At 44.4% G+C, this 18,030-nt stretch overlaps 1 long non-coding RNA gene across 3 annotated transcripts in view; it reads left to right on the plus strand.

Annotated features, from left to right (window-relative positions):
* The first annotated feature begins 9,798 nt into the window (after positions 1-9,798).
* The window catches only part of LOC113907614, a 115,269-nt gene continuing 107,037 nt past the window's right edge, over positions 9,799-18,030 (plus strand). For all 3 annotated transcript variants that reach the window (XR_003515243.1, XR_003515244.1, XR_003515245.1), the window contains exon 1: positions 9,799-10,036. This is a non-coding gene — a long non-coding RNA (uncharacterized LOC113907614). The remainder of the gene's footprint in view (positions 10,037-18,030) is intronic.

The raw sequence follows: 18,030 nt of genomic DNA on the forward strand, positions 1-18,030 counted from the left end.
TCAACCCATCAGAAGAGTGTCCACCAGCTAATCACAACCTCCTCTTTGAATAATTACTGTAAAACTTCTCACTATCTCTCCCAAGTGAGGACACATGGTTTTGGGGGCATTAGCCCACTATGTCTCCCTTTGCCTGGCAAAGCAATAAAATTATTCTTTTCTACTTCATCCAAAACTCTGTCTCTGAGATTTGATTTGGCACTGGTATACAGGGAAGCTGAAATTTTGCCATCAGTAGGAATTGGCCAGTGTCTAAGAATAGCCAAATGATGACCAGAGGCCAACTCTGACCCCCTGATCTTCTTCATTTAGCCTACTTACCATTTGTCAACACTGAAATGATAGATAAGAAGATATGCATTTCTATTGGTCGGAAGCTTCACTTATTACAGGACAGACTATGATCTTATCATAATGATCAAAAGCTGCCTCAGAGAAACACACTCCCAGGGTCATGTCTCAAGAGGAGTGAAGTCCCTCATCAGATACTGTCCCTGCTCTTAATAAAACTACTTTTACCTTTACAAAGCCATTTTTACCGAGGTTTGACTGTACTGTGGTCCGGGCCCTGCCAAAGCAATTCTTTCATTTGTTGTTACCTTTGAAGTAGATAAAATTAAAACCCAAAGGGGTTTCTGGGAAGAAAAGCAAAATATAGCATGCAATTATCTTCAAGGATCTATTTTCATTTACCTAATTGTATGTTTTCCTTACAAAATCAGTTTTGCCTTCATGGTTGAGAAAGAAATTAAAAAAACAAAAACCACACTTCATTCGGAATCAATTCTTTTGGGTAGATTTCTACTGAGAGAAGAAACCTCTAAGAACAGTGTTTCCAAGCCTAGACTGCTCTTTTTTAATTTTATTTCATTTAATCTCCACAGTGAACCTGCTAGGAAACTCCCACTTGATAGAAGGGATACAGAGAAGTTTGTCTTCTGACTCAATCCACACAGTTGATCGGAGGCAGAGGTGCCACCAAAGAACCCCACTCTTAACCTCCAAAATCTAGGCTACACTACACCTGCTTCCGTGCCCAGTTGTGATTCCAGGTTCTTGTCTATGGGATTCTCCAGGCAAGAATACTGGAGTGGGTTGCCATTTTTTTCTCCAGGGGATCTTCCCAATGCAGGATCGAACCCATGTTTCTTGCATCTTCTGCAATGGCAAGCGGGTTCTTTACCACTAGCCCCAGCTGGGAAGCCACACACTTACCTCTAAAAATCCCCCTTTCCCCCTGGATCTGAATGATTCCTTCCATATCACACAGAGAATGGTTTCTGCCACAGCTAGATGGTGGGTGGTATGCAGTGGTCTCAAACCCAGAAGGGTCAGCAGATGGCCTCAGTGGGTAAAACACACAAGTGTAATTCTTGAAAGCAATGCTCAGCTTATTTGCATTTAGAAAATAGCCAAGTTGAAACCTCAGCCTTTTTATTGGTTCATTATGTTTTTCATCATCTATCTTTTCTGTGTATTTATTACAGAGGTACAAAGGCTTATTTCTAATGGGTGTTTTAAATGGATTCTTTCAACATTTTATGCTGCCATTTGCATATTAATCATATAGAAATATTCTTCTGTGTGATTAAGAAATGTGCTTTCTCATTTATCTTGAAGCACACTGCTCTCTTGTCTAGCCTTCCCCAACTTTTTAGACAATGTGGATAATAAAAATATTAATTTGGGGAGTTCCCTGGCCATCCAATGATTAGGCTCTGTGTGTCCAATGTAGGGTGCTTGAGTTCAATCCCTAGTTGGGAAACTAAGATCCCCCTTGCTGCACAGCATGGCCACATAAAATAAAGATATTAATTTAGTCAACACATATAGGTCCCTCACTCAGTGCCAGACACTACTGCAAGCAATTTACATGGATAAAATAGTTTAATACCCAAAGCACATCTATTGGGTGATGCAATGGCTGATATTATCTCCCAATGTCACATCCATTTCCTAGTTAGTCCCAAGATGTGACCTTTGGAAATAGGTTCTTTGCAGATGCAATATCAAATCAAGGATCTCAAATGATGAGATCACTGTGGATTAAACAGGTGGGTCCTATAGAAGAGAGGCCCCCAACCTCTGGGATTTAACGCCTGATGATCTGAGGTGGAGCTGATGTAATAATGTGCTGTGTTTAGTCGGTCAGTTGTGTCCGACTCTTTTCAACCCCAAGGATTGTAGCCTGCCAGGCTCCACTCTCCATGGGGATTCTCCAGGCAAGAATACAGGAGTGGGTTGCCATGCCCTGCTCCAAGGGATCTTCCTAACCCAGGGATCAAACCCAGGTCTGATCTGGATTTACAGGTGGATTCTTTACTGTCTGAGCCATCAGGGAAACCCATGAATATTGGCGTGGGTAGCCTATCTTTTCTCCAGGGGATCTTCCTGACCCAAGAATCGAACTGGGGTCTCCGGTATTGCAGGCAGATTCTTTACCAGCTGAGCTACCAGGGAAGCCTGATGTAATAATAATAGAGATAAAATGCACACTAAATGTAACATGCTCGAGTCATCCCCAAACCATCCCCTCACCCCACCCCAGTCTATGGAAAAAATTTCTTCCATGAAACAGGTCCCTGGTGCCAAAAAGTTCAGGCACCGCTGCTGTAGTGGACTGAATGGTCTTTGTAGAAGATAAGACAACTTGGCACCTATGAATGTGGCCACATTGGAAAAAAAGATCCTTTGCAGATGTGACTAAGATCTTATGGTGCTATCAACATGAATTAACCGGGTGGGCCCTCAATCCAATACCAAATATCCTTGTAGGAAGAGGAGAAAACACAGAGAAGAAAGCAGGATCACGTGGAGATGGAGCCAGAGACTGGAGTGATGCTGCCAGACCCTCGGAATGCCAGGAGCCACCAGAAACTGCAAAAGGCAAGGAGAGATTCCTGTGGGCAAGCCTTTCTCCTGTTGGCTTCTCCCTGTGTCCTCACGTGGTCCTCCGTCTGTGTGTATCTGTGTCCTAATTTTCCTCCTCTTTTAAAGATATCAGGGACTTGCCTGGTGATCCAGTGACTAAGGCTTCACGCTTCCAATGCAGGGGATCTGGATTCCATCTCTGGTCAGGGAACTAGATCTCACATTCTGCCATCAAGAGTTTGAAACTAAATATCCAGCATGCCAAAATGAAGAGCAGAGATCCCATGTGCTTCAATTTAGAGATGGTGCACCCAAACAAATTAAAAAGGTATCAGTCAGATCGGTTCAGGGCCCATTCACATGGCCTCATTTTACTTTAATTACCTCTTTGAAGCCCCATATCTCAAAAAATAGACCTATTCTGAGGTCCTGGAAGTTAGGATTTCAACATGTAAACGTGGGGAGAACACAAGTCCAACCAGAACAGTTAATTTTGCAAAAGTTCATGTGCTTCAACAGTGCAGGAGACTCGGTGTGCTCTTTAGAACTGGTTCAGTGGTAAGGAATCTGCCTGCCAAGCAGGAGATGCAGGTTCAATCTCCAGATCAGAAAGATCCCTTGGAGGAGGAAATGGCAACCCACTCTAGTATTCTTGTTCGGGAAATCCCATGGACAGAGGAACCTGGCAGGCTACATACAGACTATGGGGTGGCAGAGAGTCAGACATGAAAGTGACTGAGCATGCATGCCCGCATTCCCTCTATTAACTGGAAAATAACAATTTGCCTTCATGAGTCACTCAGAGTCAAAGGACTCCAAATCCATCACCACTGTTTTTGTTTTTTTGCAAATGATTAAATATTACTTTCTTTCCGTTTATAGCATCCTCTAAGTGACAGCTGATCCATCAGCTTATCTGTTGATGTTTAACTACAGCATTTTGCATTCATTATTCCCCACTTAGATCATTCTTTTAAAAGAGGAACAACTTCATTCTGCCTCTTGACAGCAGGGAAATTAAATGGTGAGCCATAAAGATGAGTGTTACTCTGGAAAATAAAATACCAACTGCAGAACTATAAAACCCAGCCAGATGTGCATCACCCCAAAATAAGCAACACAAGCCCTTGCTTCAGGAAAATTCTTTCATTTCAGAGAATGAAGAAACCTTCTCACTTCAAGTACAGCATGCTAATCGGCACAACCATTTTGGGGAAAAAATCTGACAACATAGAAAGTTAAAGATATGTGTACCCAAGGATGTAGGGGACGCTATGGCTATGTACAGGCACTAAAGGCATGGCATCACCTTTTTAAAAAATCACAACGCAATTATTAGATTTTACATGACAACTCAGAACGCACACAAAGGCACACGTGCACACACATACATATCTTTATATTCACGTGGATAGACAAAACTATGAAATGACAGTGTGGTCTCAGGACGAGATTAACACTCCTTCTTGCTGTCAAAATACAGTCTATAGCATTCTGGACTCCCTTGGACATCACAACATCAATGAAAATAATCCATAAACAATCTATAATAAGAACACAAGAACTTCCCTGATGGTCCAGTGGCTCAGACTCCAAGCTCCCAAAGCAGGAGGGCCCAGGTTTGATCCCTGGTTAGGGAACTAGATCCCACATGCCACAACTGAATTTGCATGCCACAACTAAAAGATCTTGCATGCTGCAACAAAGATTGAAAATCCTATGGCCTCAAGTAAAACCCAGCACAGCCAATAACTTTTTTTTTAAAGGCAAGAAACAAAAAAGAATAGAAAATAATTTTATGTGAGCCAAACCGAGGACTATAGCCTAGGGACCATCTTCCCAGATGACTCTGAGAAACTGCTCTAGAGAAGCATGGTTTCCAACACAGTTTTATATCTTGTCAGAACAAAGAACATTAAACAAGTCAGGGATACAGTTCAAGGAAACACACACACACAGATCAACATGTACACCGCAAGTCAGCATGGCTTTGGCACGTGGGAAGGGAGTCTTATCATCAAAGGAAAACCAGCATTGGCATCCCAGGAAGAGAGGCATTTGATCTTTATTTTTAACATGGACATTTTTACTTTTGGTCAATAGGTCCTTTTCTCTAATAATGAAAGCAGATGAAGAATGTCTGTTTCATAGATCACAAATAGGCTGTTTTAGTTAGCATCAAAGTCAAGTTAACTTGAGACTTCCCCGCTAGTCCAGTGGTTAAGAATCCATCTACCAATGCAGGAGACAGGGGTTTGATCCCTAGTTGGGGAAGATCCCACATGCTCAGGACAACTAAGCTCAGGAGCCACAACTACTGAGCCCACTCACCCTAGAGTCGGTGCTCTGCCATCAGAGAAGCCACCGCAATGAGAAGCCCATGCACTGCAAGGAAAGGTAGACCCCGCTCACTGAAACTACAGAAAATTGTTACACGGTAACAAAGACCCAGTACAATCAAACATTAACAATTTCAAGTTAACTCATGAATAAGCCAGAGTGACTTCCCTTTACCTCAATATGTGAGCATTTCTTTTATCACCACCGAAGATCATGTTGGTCCATGTCAAAAGCATGGTGCTGATTGGACAGAATGAGTAAAACGTGGCTAGCGCCTTTTACTGGAGGCCTTGAAAGACACATGTGCTCCAGAGGACAGGAAGATTTGGGGATCCACACTGCAGGGACGCCGTACCACATCTAGGGGTCACAGGCAGGCAGACATCCTCTCTGAAGAGAAAGGCAAAGGGCAGTGTCTAATAAAACAGTGACAAGAGCACAAGGTCTAGTGGGTCTCTTTAAGGTCCAGTGGGTCTCTTTAAGGTCTAGTGGGTCTCTTTAAGGTCTAGTGGGTCTCTTTAAGGTCTAGTGGGTCTCTTTAAGGTCTAGTGGGTCTCTTTGGCTTCCGAAGGAAACACCACCATCTATCAAGTGACGTGCAAGGCTGCCAGGTTTGAGTAGAGCCAACAACAGGAAGAGGCATTGCAGTCAGTCCAGGGTTTGATGCAATCAGTTCTAATGTTTGGAGTGAAGCGTCAGACACATGGATCCACAATGCCCGAGGTACCCATGGGGAGAAAGATGCAGTGTGAAGCTTATGAAACTCCCAGTGGGAGAATCATAACACAGGCTCTTGGGGTTCTAAGGCAAGACCATGCCACCCAAAACAGCATATTGTATACATTTTATTTTTTAAATTTTGGCTGCAAAGGGTCTTCATTGTAGCGAGTGGGCTTTCTCTAGTTATGACCCAAGGGCTTAGTTGCCCTGCAGTCTGTGAGATCTTAGTTCCATGAACAGGGATGGAACCTATGTCCCCTGCATTGGAAGGTGGATTTTTTTCTTTTTAAAAAACATTTAAAAAAATCTTATTTAAAAAATAAGCTTCCCTGGTGGCTCAGATGGTAAAGAATCTTCTTGCAGTATGGGAGACTAGGATTCGATCCCTGGGTTGGGAAGATTCACTGGAGAAGGGAATGGCAACCTACTCCAGTATTTTTGCCTGGAGAATCCCACGGACAGAGGAGCCTGGTGGGCTACAGCCCATAGGGTCTCAATGAGTCGGACATGACTGAGTGACTAACACTTTCACTTTATTTATTTAATGGCTGCAGGGCTTCTCATTTCAGTGGCTTCCCTTACATTGTGGAACATAAGCTCTAGACGTACAGGCTTTAGTAGCTACAGCACGTGGGCTCTGTTGCTCTGCATCATGTGGGATCCTCCCAGACCAGGGGTTGAATCTGTCCCTTGCACTGGAAGGCAAATTCTTAACCACTGGGCCACCAGGGAAGTCCCCCATACTGTATTCTTTTTAAGAGGCAGCTCTCTGCATAGCACAGGGAACTCTACTCAGTATTCTGTAATCACCATGATGTTGAGCAAGGGAATTCCACCTGAAACATTGTTCTAAGATAGAGCAGCACAGGGAAAAGACACGGGGGTGGGGTGTGGGGCTGGGGTAGGGAGGGGAGCCTAACCGCACAGACATCACTACTACAAGGTCAGGGCAGCAGCGACTTATGCTTTTTGTTTGCTTTTTACCATTTTTTTTTTTTTTTGAATAGCAGCATATTAAGAAAATAAACCGACTCTTAACCTGTCCGTCTGCAGCGAGTGCCGCACTGCTCAGCTCTCCCAAGGACTCCTGTCCTCTACTTTAGGCGGGAGATGCTGCTGCTCGATTGCAACCCAGAGGTGGATAGTCTGAAGCATCTGCTGGAGACCGGGGCCTCCGTCAACGCACCCCCGGATCCCTGTGAGCAGTCGCCCGTCCACTTGGCTGCAGGTGGCGGCCTTGCTTGCTTTCTTCTCTGGCAGCTGCAGACGGGCGCTAAAAAAAAAAAAAAGAAAGAAAGAAAATAAACCAAACAGTACAGAAAGAGCATGAATTAACCAACCAAGTTTTCTCCTGTCCCTACATCCCTGTTCTCTTCCTGAGGAACCACTATTCAAGGTTTTTGCTGTGACATATCTGTACAGATGTGACATGGAGTCCCTATTTTTTGCACCTTGTTTTTCACTGCAGATGGTGACTGCAGCCATGAAATTAAAAGACACTTACTCCTTGGAAGGAAAGTTATGAACAACCTAGATAGCATATTCAAAAGCAGAGACATTATTTTGCCAACAGAGGTTCGTCTAGTCAAGGCTATGGTTTTTCCTGTGGTCATGTATGGATGTGAGAGTTGGACTGTGAAGAAAGCTGAGTGCCGAAGAATTGATGCCTTTGAACTGTGGTGTTGGAGAAGACTCTTGAGAGTCCCTTGGACTGCAAGGAGATCCAACCAGTCCATTCTGAAGGAGATCAGCACTGGGATGTCTTTGGAAGGAATGATGGATGCTAAAGCTGAAACTCCAGTACTTTGGCCACCTCATGTGAAGAGTTGACTCATTGGAAAAGACTCTGATGCTGGGAGGGATTGGGGGCAAGAGGAGAAGGGGACAACAGAGGTTGAGATGGCTGGATGGCATCACTGACTCGATGGACGTGAGTCTGAGTGAACTCTGGGAGTTGGTGATGGACGGGGAGGCCTGGCGTGCTGCGATTCATGGGGTCGCAAAGAGTCAGACACGACTGAGCGACTGATCTGATCTGATCTGATCTTTCCTTTTTAAAAATGCAACTATAGGGAATTCCCTGGCAGTCTGGTGGTTAGGACTCCAAGTTATCACTGCTCAGGGCCTGGGTTCAATGCCTGGATGGAGAGCTAAAATACTGCAAGTCATGGGGCAAGGCCAAAAAATAAAATAAAATATAAAATAAAAATGCAACTCTAAGAGAGTAAATCTTGAAAGTTCTTATCACACACACAATTGAAACTCTGCATGGAGACATATGTCAACTAGACACAGCAGTGATCATTACGCATTACATACAAAATACCAAATTATTGTGTTGTACACTTGCAACTAATAATAATGCTCTATAAGTTTTGCCTCAATAATGACAATAGTAATAATAAAGCAAAATCAGAAAAAAACCTGTAACTATAAATTTTTCTATATTAAACCACATAGGGCTTTTAATCTTACCACTTTTCCTGCTCCCAGGGTGTCACCGAAAAGTTGGGGGCTAGGGAGTGCTGACCACCCAGCATTCAGGGCCACGGGAAGGTGGAAGGGTCAGCTCCAGGTCTGAGTCCCTGCGTATCTGTGATGCAGAATGCTCAGCTTCTCTGTACATAGGTATGGGATTAAATCTTGGAGACAGAGTTTTGGATGAAGTAGAAAAGGATAGTTTTATTGTTTTGCCAGGTGAAGGGGGACACAGAGGGATAATGCCGTTAAATCCATGCCTCCCAACTTGGGGAAGATAGTGACAAGTTTTATAGTAATTATTCAAAGAGGGTGTGATCAGCTCATGGACCCTCTTTTGATGAGTTGGTGACCAAGTGAGAGTCAGCATCATCAACCTTCAGGACCAACTGTCTGGGGTCTACATGCTTGTGGGTAGCACATCATTAACACTTAGCTTCTCCCATCTGAAACGGGTTTCGGCTGCTGCTGCTGCTGCTAAGTTGCTTCAGTCATGTCCGACTCTGTGCGACCCCATAGATGGCAGCCCACCAGGCTCCTCTGTTCACAGGATTCTCTAAGCAAGAATACTGGAGTGGGTTGGCATTTCTTTCTCCAGGAAGGGGTTTCAGTGTCTGCAAAATAAACTCGAAGATATTGCTGTGTGTATCCATTCACAGGGAAACAGGACTTTGTTTGCCCTAAGGCTGCTCTTGACTCTTTCTCCTGGTCTTGCATCCCCTCCCTTCCCTAATTAACAACTGCTTAAATCTGCCCATTGGCACTCAGGCAAGGTCATGGAGGCTAAATGAAGGCTATTTCCTATAATCAAAGAAATTGGCGACACAGAAAGGCTCCAGTACCCAGGAGCCCCACAGGGCTCTGCACCTCACCATGTGGGCAGAGCTCTCTAGGGCTGCGACTCAGAGCTTGAAAAAAGGGCGTGGCCACATGAAATTTCTCAGTAGGAGGAGTGCATCCATCCAGGCGTCCTCCAGGGCATGGTTATCTTCTCCTGGAAGAATCTGGGTGTTAAGTCACATTGCGCTTTGGTACTCATCTCCCTACCAGGTGGGTACGGAGGGCCTGGGCAGCGGGGCTGGGCGGAGGTAAAGGACAGGGACAGGGGTGGCGAACAGCCATTTCCGGAGATGGAACGGGGACTGGAGGTGGGGAGTGTGGGTGGGAGGTCGGTAGTTGGGTAGGGTCCGAAAGTGGTGAGGATGGGGAGTCGCTGGTGGAATGGAACTGGAGACAGGACCAAAGCGAAGTGGGGGCGGAGCCTGGGAGGGCAGGGTGGGGGCGGAGCCTGGGAGGGCAGGGTGGGGGCGGAGCCTGGGAGGGCAGGGTGGGGGCGGAGCCTGGGAGGGCAGGGTGGGGGCGGAGCCTGGGTGGGTTGGGTGGAGCGTGACCTGGGCGTGTCTGGGCGTGTCTGGGGCGGTCTGGTCCAGAGCGCGCGAAGTCTAGCGGCTCCCGGGAGCTGGGGGTCACCCGCAACCGCTCTAGGGGTCCGGGTGTACGGGAATTGGTCTTCCGACGGGAGGCGGACTGGGTCGGGCGCGGACATCGCAGAAGCAGCACGGCCGGTGACTCGACCGCTAGTGACGCCCTGGGGTTCAGGGAGGCGGCGGGAGAAGCAGAAGCAGAGGTAAGGCGAGGGCGGGCGGCTGTGGCGCTGATACTGGCGGCTCGGGAAGCATCCGGCCTCCAGGTGCTTCTGGGAGGAGGGAACCTGAACCTGGAGTTTGTGCGGGGGTTCTGGCGAGCTGGTTGTTCGCCCAGGGTCGCCGGTGCAGGGGCGTGTCCTCCTCCCTGAATGAATGGCTCCTCTCTGGAGCCCTGGGGCTTTGGGGCCAATTTGCCTGCTCGTGCATCTCAAGGTGGTGCCCCAGGGTCGATGAGGGGACGTGGTCAAGGGGAGGGTTCTGTGGATGGTCTCTCAACTCCCTGTCCCCGGGTCAGTCAAACTGCGGTCCTGCGGTAGGCGTGTCCTGACTTCTCGCTTTACTTCACCTCACACGAGGGATCCCTGCCCTGCTCCTAGTTCAGTCAACCTGTCATCATGGAAGTTGAAGAGAAATCTCATCACCTCCATCCCTACAACTGTGGGGTCTCACTCCACCGCTCCTAGATAATCCAGTTTCTCCACAACTCTGGGGTCCCAAGAGCCGATGTTGGCCTACGGAGGAAGGCAAGGTTACAGCGTTAGTTCCTTGCCAGGAATATGGGACCACCCGGAGGCACCTGAGATTGAGATAAAAGCAGTTTGCGGGGTGCGGGTAGAGAGACTCGGGGTGGGAGGGGCCTCACCTTCAAGACTCTGATAAGCCCCGTGGATCTTGTAGAATTTTTGTTGTCGTTTCCCATAAGGAAGATTGCATTTCAAACCAGATGGAGTTCAGAATCTATAGTGCTCATTTGTAAACTATTGTTGATCTGACTCAGTTTCCAGGACTCTCATTTATAATTCTGTGTTTTACTTCCTCCTTTCCACTTTGGGGACAAAGGACACGGTTCACCATCTGTATACAAATTTTATTCATCTCCACCTTTTCTGTTCAGGAGTCTTTATGTAAGAAGTGCAAAACTCTCCTTTTTCTTAGATCAGGAATCAGAAAACTACAGCCAGGGGCCAAATCCAGTCCCTCATCTGTTTTGTAGATCAAGTGTTAGAATACAGTGGCACATTTTCATTGATGCATCATCTCTGGCTGCTTTCCTGCTCCAACAACCAAGCTGTGTAGTTGTGACAAGAGTCTTGAAATTTTCTTTCTCTTCTTCAGTCCTTAAAATATTTGAGCTGTATGATGTAAAGCACAAAGAAGTGCTGGCGAATACTTGTCTAATGAATGGATTTGTGAGTGGCAAGTGAATGGTGGCGTGTGAGATTGGCTGGAGCTTCCTTTTCTGCTCCATAGGGCTGTATCTTTGCTGATCCCACCAAATCTTGTCTTCTCCTGTCTTGTCTGTCTGCTTTAGAAGATCTTTTTCAAGGAGTAAGATCGTTGTTGTTGTTCAGTTGCTAAGTTCAGTCACTAAGTCGTGTCCAGCTATTTGCGACACCATATAGCCCTCCAGGATCCTCTGTCCATGGGATTTCCCAGGCAAGAATGCCGGAATGGGTTGCCATTTCCTTCTCCAGGGGATCTTCCCAACCCAGGGATCAAATCCTTGCTTCTGCATTGACCAGGTGGATTCTTTACTGACGAGTCACCAGGGAATCATTAGAAATTAGCAGAGGGGTTCTAGTTGGGAAGGTACTGGGGACGAACCAAGATACTTGCAAGAGGTGGCCAGGTGGCCACTGTGGTCTTACCGATCCAGATATTGGGCCTGAGAAGTCCAAATGTGATTTTCCAACTCTACACCCTCAAAAAATTCTGTCTGGATAAAAACTATAATATCTGTGGATATCTGTATCATAGGGCATGTATTTCTTACACTATTTTATCAAGTAGTAATGTTTTCAAACTCAGAGAACAACTCAGATGGTGTTTATTACTTCTGTGAGAATGAATTTTGCATTCCTTTTAGAAGAGATAAAAAAAGATTGCATGAGAAAAAGTAAATATATAACCAGAGTTATATAATTAGGAGACGGGCTCACATTTTTTTAAACTATATATATTTAAAATTTTTATTTACTTATCTATTTTTGATTGCTCTGGGTCTTTGTTGCTGCAAGAGGGCTTTCTCTAGATGCGGCGAGTGAGGGCTCCTTTCTAGGCCTGGCTTTTCACTGCCATGGCTTCTCTTGCTGCAGAGCACAAGCCCTAGCGTGTGCAGGCTTTGGTAGTTGTGCTGTGTGGGCTCAGTAGTTGTGGCTCGCAGGCTCCAGAGTGCGGGCCCAGTAGTTGGGGAGCACTGGCTTAGTTGTACTGTGGTATGTGAGATCTTCCCGGACCAGAGAATCAAACCTGCATCTTCTGCACTGGCAGATGGATTCTTAACCACTGGACCACCAGGCAAGTCCAGGTTTTCACATTTTATGCCTCTTCCCCTCAACACTCTTCCTCCCCTTTACCTTGTTGGCCTTGCTTGTGCTGCTAGAAACACAGAAATGTGTTTGCTTTGGGATGCCAATGTGTGCCTATCTAATATTCCCATAATATCTATTCCATAATATTAATAAATATTGCTTATTTTATCCTTTTTGTTGAATTATGCTATCAGATGAAATGTTAAATGCAGACTCATGGGATGTGTCTGACAAAGTGAGTATATGAATATATTCCTAAAAAAACATCCTGCAGAAGCTGTAATCTCTGAATTGTGACAACCTTAGGTGGAATCGTTTTAATAGAATATAACTTACAAACTGCCTGCAATACTGTGATAAGAATTTTAAAAGCTTTTCAGTGCAAAAACCCAGTGCATTGGGTTAGAAAGGCAGAAAAAGTCTTGATTTTTAAATAGTATTGTAATGAATGCTCATTGTGAGGCCCTGTGAATAAATGAATTTGAAAATCACGTGATTATAAAGAAGGACAGAAGAGATTAGAAAAAGGAGCACATTTGAAAGTGTTCTAACAGCTAATGTCAAGCCAAAGGAAATGAGAGTCACACTAACAGGCTCCTTGTTTGGGGACTAGATACATCCAGAGAGCTTGGCAGTGGGGTTGTTCTTTACATGAATATTGTTGTCCCTGTTACCTTGGATACACCTGAGTATTTCTAAGAGTGAAAAAACCAGGTCAACATATATGTGCTTCTTTAGCTGACCCACAGATGCACAGATCTGTAGTCTGAAGAGCTGCTATAGCTAATATGAAGACCAGGGAGCATGATCTTAGATGCTTATTTATGTCAGATTGCTAGAGTTATTTGTTATTTAGCCACAGCTAACTGATACACCCACATTGATCTCTACCTTCTCTTCAATACTTTATCCTTTACTCCACATACAACATATTTTAGAAACAATTTATGCATACCTTACATTATTCTCTAGCTTTATTAATATATTATTTAAGACTGCAAATGAGAGAAACTCAGTTGAAACTGGCTTAATGCACAGGGGCAATTCGTTAACTCACATAATAAATTCACACGGATCAAAGCGTTGAGATAACATTAGGATCTTCTTTTGTTCGGCGTTCTGAGGGTTTTCTTGTATTTCCTTGTAGGGGAAAGGTGAGACCCCAGAAGCTCTAAGTTTTCATTCAACCAGGTTAGTACATACTCAGAATAAATCAAAACTTTTCTTTTTCAGTAATTACAGATAGGGCACACAAAGGGCAAGCATGCCTTGAATACTGGAGTGAAATTCTTCTTTTCAGCCCTCAAATAACCTATTTTGTGATACTGGTGCATCTTTAAGTTGATTTGAAGGTTCTGATAGCTTATGCATAGAGTGAACAGTGCTGGTCTTCACGGTCTCTGAAGGAGAAAATTTAACTCTAGGACCAAAGATGGATCTGTTACTCAGATTGTATAGCAAAGTGTTCTTAAAGTGAAAAGGGACAGAGAAAGCTTCTGACATAGACATCAGAAAGGGGCAGAAAGATTACCCACCCTCACTAGCTTAAGCAGGGCATTATATGCTTCTGAACTGGCTGCTGAGAATAGGTAAAAACAATACCTCAAGGTTGTAAGAGTTTCACCTGACCATTTCCCAAGGCATACTTCCTGAGATAACTTCAGCACAAGATTAGCCAGGGAGAATGGGTTCCAGGCAATGTCTGGGCAATGTCTCTGGGCAAGATATACTATTGCTGTGCAATCAGGGGTACAAGTCCTGAGAAACAGGTTCCCAGACAAGATTTGTTACAATTTTAATCAGTAACATATAGCCCAAGAAAAGCATTTCCATGAGCAAGACACTGGCTGTGTAATTATCAGCTCTGGACCTAAAGAAAAGCCAGTTTTCAGGTAAGATACATTGTTGCACAAGGCTTAAGGAAAGCATGAGCTAGAATGTTCACCTCCTCCTTTAAGTGCCCTAGACTCCCTGCCTAAGTTAACTCTCTGAGTTCAGTTCAGTTCAGTCGCTCAGTCGTGTCCAACTCTTTGCGACCCCATGAATCTCAGCACGCCAGGCCTCCCCGTCCATCACCAACTCCCGGAGTTCACTCAGACTCACATCCATCGAGTCAGTGATGCCATACAGCCATCTCATTCTCTGTCGTCCCCTTCTCCTCTTGCCCCCAATCCCTCCCAGCATCAGAGTCTTTTCCAATGAGTCAACTCTTCGCATGAGGTGGCCAAAGTACTGGAGTTTCAGCTTCAGCATCATTCCCTTCAAAGAAATCCCAGGGCTGATCTCCTTCAGAATGGACTGGTTGGATCTCCTTGCAGACCAAGGGACTCTCAAGAGTCTTCTCCAACACCACAGTTCAAAGGCATCAATTCTTCGGCACTCAGCCTTCTTCACAGTCCAACTCTCACATCCATACATGACCACAGGAAAAACCATAGCCTTGACTAGACGAACCTTTGTTGGCAGAGTAATGTCTCTGCTTTTGAATATGCTATCTAGGTTGGTCATAACTTTTCTTTCAAGGAGTAAGCGTCTTTTAATTTCATGGCCGCAGTCACCATTTGCAGTGATTTCGGAGCCCAAAAAAATAAAGTCTGACACTGTTTCCACTGTTTCCCCATCTATTTCCCATGAAGTGATGGGACCAGATGCCATGATCTTCGTTTTCTGAATGTTGAGTTTTAAGCCAACTTTTTCACTCTCCTCTTTCACCTTCATCAAGAGGCTTTTTAGTTCCTCTTCACTTTCTGCCATAAGGGTGCTGTCATCTGCATATCTGAGGTTATTGATAGTTCTCCTGGCAATCTTGATTGCAGCTTGTGCTTCTTCCAGCCCAGCATGTCTCATGATGTACTCTGCATAAAAGTTAAATAAGCAGGGTGACAATATACAGCCTTGACATACTCCTTTTCCTATTTGGAACCAGTCTGTTGTTCCATGTCCAGTTCTAACTGTTGCTTCCTGACCTGCATACAAATTTCTCAAGAGGCAGATCAGGTGGTCTGGTGTTCCCATCTCTTTCAGAATTTTCCACAGTTGATTGTGATCCACACAATCAAAGGCTTTGGCATAGTCAATAAGCAGAAATAGATATTTTTCAGCTCTTTGTAATTTGCTTATGTAGCAAGCTCCACAGTATGGCCCATGTTTCTCACAGGCCTGGAATGTCCTCAGTCACTGTCTGCTGAATGAATATCCTTGTGTGCTTCATAATCAAAGACACTGTGAGTCTAGGCCAGCAGTCAGCTTGCTGTGTGACCTTCAGTTGATCAGGCAGGGTTGCTGAGGCACTAACAAAGCTTTTGTATGAGGCAGTCCATTGCCCTGAGCTGGGTCCTGGACATCAGATGATCAGATTTAGTTCCAGACAGCACTGCAGAAGTATAAGCTCAATGAAACCCAATTAGCAGTAGGTCTCAAGGATGCAGAGTGTAATTGCTTATTTTCCTAAATAACAGAGACACACTGTGACTTAATTACAATAGTTTCATTGTGAAATAGAATTGGGGTAATTTCCAAGTAAGTATATCTTATATTAATGAGATTTGTTCAATCTTATTGGCATTACTGTGAAATGCCTTCATGCTGCAAATTATTTTCTAAATTGCTCATGTCATCTGTGGAAGAAAAACATCTGATTTCCTTCTGGAGGTGAAATGTGTGTGTTTCAGAAAAGTTTCCATGCTCAACTTTCCTGGGTGACAAGACTTGATTGTGCAAACAAAAGAAAGCAACAACAACAACAACGACAAATCACGTATCTCCAAGGCATCAGTGTTCAGTTTAATATCCACCATGAAACATCCATGTATTAGGAATTTTTTCACCAGGAGTCTGGAAAGCTGAATCCACCAATAGTTAAGGGTCTTAACATTTGAGACCGAACTCTGCCTCAGGGTATCAACAGTGTTACCAAATACTACCAAAACATTGGAGTTTGGAGCAGAGAAATATTATTGTAGGGCCATGCAAAGAGACAAGTGGTAGTTCTATGCCCCCCAAACCCCAAATTCCCTGAAGGGTTTTAGCAAAGCATTTTAAAGGCAGGATAAAGGAGGGGCATGGTTGGTTGCTGCAACTTCTTGGTGTAGGAATCCTTTGTTCTTGCAGTTGTCTATGTAGGTCAGGTGATGATGCTCCTGTAAACCTCCAACAGTAATATTATTCTCCATTCTGCAACTTTTTATCCCTGTATGAATGGAAAAGTGCTATACCTTTAAGGTCAGAGCCTTGAGGATCCTGTGTATTTCAGGCTCTAGGCAACATTCTTATAGCAAAAGCAATAAAATACAAAGGTAAAGTAAAAGAAATAGATCTACTACGGAGTCAAATTTGTTCTTCCCTATTATAACATGGAATTTCCCAAGTGGTGCCGTGGTAAAAAATCTGCCTGCAATGCAGGAGATGCAGGTTTGATCCCTGGGTTGGGAAGATCCCCTGGAGAAGAAATGGCAAAGCACTCTAGTATTCTTGTCTGAAAAATCTCATGGACAGGGGCACCCGGGGGGCTATATTCCATGGGGTCACAAAGAGTCAGACATGATTTAACAACTAAACAAACAGCTAAACAACAACAATTACAACATGACCTTAGACAGATATTTAACATTCCTTTTCTTCAACTTGTTCACTTATAAAGTAATGAGGCATTCATTTATTGGGTAACTCCTATGTACAAGTGCTTTTCTAGGCATTAGGAAAAGAGCAGCCCATGTGGGTAGACTAGATTCTTAATTTCTTGGAGCTTACATTCTAGCAGCAAAGACAAAAAGCACATAGGTGAATGAATAAATGAATAATTAAGCAAAGGTTAATTTGATGCAAATACAATCAGAAGATATAATTGAGGTGGGAGTTGTGACTTTGGGAGGAGGGATCGGGAAAGTACCTCTGAGAGTGGTGACTTTGAGTGGCAATTTGAATTATAAGTCGTTTAGTCGCTCAAGTTGTGTCTGACTCTTTTGCGACCCCATGGACCCCCCTTCTCTGTCTATGGGATTTCCCAGGCAAGAATACTGGAGTGGGTTGCCATTTCCTTCTCCAGGGGATCTTTCCAACCCAGGGATCGAATCCAAGTCTCCTGCATTGCGCATGGATTCTTTACCACTGAGCCACCAGGGAAGTGAGGAATGGAAAATTTGGAGTGGGAACATTCCAGGCAGACAGAATGGCACAGGGAGCCTTGAGATAGAAACTTATTGATGTCTTAAAATATCTTCAATTATATATTTCAGCCATTTCTCCTCTTATAGAAATTTCAGAACTGTGTTCCTCCTTTAGCATCCTGTTTTCTTCATTGTCATGGGTTGGGTTTAATTGTCCTTATCTAGATTAAGCTTTCATTCAGACAATTTCCTAATGAATTGAATGGGTCTAATTAATTAAATTGCTTATGACTCCTTCCTAGATTTCTGCAATTTGTTTTCACCATTCCCAATCTAACACATACCTCTTTCCCAGCCAGTTTTCTAATGTGATTAGCCACCAGACACTAAAGCATAGAGGTAAAGAATCTGCCTACAATGCAGGAGACATGGGAGACAGGTGTTCCATCCCTAGTTGGGAAGATCCCCTGGACGAGGAAATACTCCAGTGTTTGTGCCCCCCAAATTCCATGGACAGAGGAGCCTGGTAGGCTACAGTCCAAAGGGTCGCAAAGAGTA

The sequence above is a fragment of the Bos indicus x Bos taurus genome, chromosome 17 (assembly GCF_003369695.1).
Source record: "Bos indicus x Bos taurus breed Angus x Brahman F1 hybrid chromosome 17, Bos_hybrid_MaternalHap_v2.0, whole genome shotgun sequence".
Lineage (NCBI taxonomy): Eukaryota > Metazoa > Chordata > Mammalia > Artiodactyla > Bovidae > Bos > Bos indicus x Bos taurus.